General features: G+C 33.7%; 1 non-coding gene across 1 annotated transcript; it reads left to right on the top strand.

Moving 5' to 3' along the window:
• Positions 1-1,826: 1,826 nt before the first annotated feature.
• Positions 1,827-1,933, top strand: LOC113620272 (U6 spliceosomal RNA). The gene has a single exon (XR_003432720.1). It is a non-coding gene; the product is annotated as a U6 spliceosomal RNA (small nuclear RNA).
• The last annotated feature ends 563 nt before the right edge of the window (positions 1,934-2,496 follow it).

Here is a 2,496-nt window from a genome sequence, read left to right as displayed (position 1 = left end):
GGACCTAGAAAAAGAAGAAAAATTAAGCCTAGAGTTAGTAGAGGGAAGGAAATAACAAAGATCACATAGGAAATAAAATAGAGACTATAAAGACAATACATAAAATTAATGAAACTAAAATCTAGGTTTTCAAAAAAGAGAAACAAGATGACAAACCTTTAGCTAGACCAACTAAGAAATAAAAGAGAAGACTCAAATATAATCAGAAATGAAAAATGGGACATTACAAACTGAAAACAGAAAAACTAAGGATCACAGGAAACTACTATGAACAATGATATGCCAACAAATTAGATAACCTAGAAAAAATGGATAAATTCCTAGAAACATATAACCTACCAAGACTGGATCACGAAGTAACAGAAAATCTGAACAGAGCAATGACTAGTAAGGAGACTGAATCAGTGATCAAAAATCTCCCAACAAAGAAGTGTCCAGAATTACATGGCTTCACAGCTGAATTCTACCAAACATTTAAAGAAGAATTAATACCAACTTTTCTCAAACTCTTCCAAAGGGTAGAAGAGCAACAAACACTTCCAAACTCATTTTATGAGGCCAGCATTACCCTGATACCAAAGCCAGACAACAACACTACAAATAAAGATAATTATAGGCAATTATCCCTGATGAATATAGATGCAAATTTCCTCAACAAAATACTAGTAAACCAGTCAGCAGTACATTAAAAAGGATTATACACCATGATCAAGTGGGATTTATCCCTGGGATGCAAGGATGGTTTGACATAGGCAAATCAATAACTGTGATACACCACATTAACAAAATGAATAAAAATCACATTATCATCCGAAAAGATGCAGAAAAAGCATTTGACAAAATTCAACAGACTTTCATGATAAAAACTCTCAACAAATTAGGCATAGATAGAACGTACCTCAACACAATAAATTCCATAATAAATGCCACAGCTAACCTCATACTCAATGGTGAAATGTTGAAAGCTTTTCCTCTAAAATCAGGAACAAGACAACGATGCCCACTCTCATCTCTTTTATTCAACATAGTACACGAAGTCCTAGCCAGAACAATTAGGCAAGGAAAAGAAATAAGAAGCATACAAATTGGAAAGGACGAAGAAAATTTTTCTGTTTCTAGTTGACATGATATTACATGTTGAAAACCCAAAAGACTCCACCAAAAAAACTGTTAGAATAAAAAAATTCAATAAAGTTGCAAAATATAAAATCACACAAAAGCCAGTTATGTTTCTATATACTAATGAACTGTCAGAAAGAGAAATTAAGAAACAATCCCAGTTACAATTGCATTAAAAAGAATACAATATGTAGGAATAAATTTATACAAAGAAGTGGAAGATCAGTACACTGAAAACTACAAAAAATTGATGAAAGAAATTGAAGAAGACATAAATAAATGGAAAGACATTCCATGTCCATGGATTGGAAGAACATTGTTAAAATGTCCATCCTTCCCATCCTACCCAAAGCAATATACATATTCAATGCAATACTTATCAAAATTGCAATGGCATCTTTCATGGAAAAAGAAAAAAACAATCCTCAACTTTATTGAAACAACAAAAGGTCCCAAAGAGCCAAAGCAATCTTTAGAAAGAAGAACAAAGCTAGAAGCATCACACTCCCTGATCTTAAACTATATATTACAAAGTTATAAGAATCAAAACAATTATGTTTGTGGTCTAAAAACAGACACACACATCAATGGAACAGAATAGAGACCCTAGAAATAAGCCCATGCATACATAGTCAATTAATTTTTAGCAAAGGAGCCAATAATATACACTGGGGAAAGAAGAGTCTCTTCAGTAAATGGTGTTGGGAGTGCTCACTTCAGCAGCACATACACTAAATTTGGAATGATACAGAGAAGATTAGCATGTCCCCTGTGCAAGGATGACACGCAAATTCATGAAGCATTCCATAGTTTTAGATGAACTTATTTGCAAAGCAGAAATAGAGACACAGATGTAGAGAAGAAACCTATGGATACCAAGGGGGGAAGGGGTGGTGGGATGAATTTGGAAATTGGGATTGACATATATATACTACTAGGTATAAAATAGATAACTAATGAGAACCTACTGTAGAGCACAGGGAACTCTACTCAGTACTCTGTGGTGACGTAATGGGAAGGAAATCTAAAAAAAAGGGGATATATGTATACGTATAACCGATTCACTTTGTTGTACAGCAGAAAATCACACGTTGTAAAGCAACTATACTCCAATAAAAATTAATTTTATAAATAAATAAATGGTGTCGGGAAAACTGGATACCCACATGCAAAAAAGAATGAAATTGGACCCTATATCTTACATCACACACAAAAAACAACTCAAAGTGGATTAAAGACTTGAACATAAGTTTTAACTTCTAGGAAAAAAACGTAGGGAAAAAGCTCCTTGACGTTAACATTGGTCTTGGTAATGATTTGAGGGGTTTTTGTTTGTTTGTTTGGCCATGCCACACAGCTTGTGGAATCTTAGTTCCC

The sequence above is a fragment of the Aethalodelphis obliquidens genome, unplaced genomic scaffold (genome assembly GCF_003676395.1).
Source record: "Aethalodelphis obliquidens isolate GAN/ISIS:26980383/991018 unplaced genomic scaffold, ASM367639v1 scaffold7, whole genome shotgun sequence".
Lineage (NCBI taxonomy): Eukaryota > Metazoa > Chordata > Mammalia > Artiodactyla > Delphinidae > Aethalodelphis > Aethalodelphis obliquidens.
Note: the sequence above shows the minus strand (reverse complement) of the source record. Positions and strands in the feature narration are given on the sequence as shown.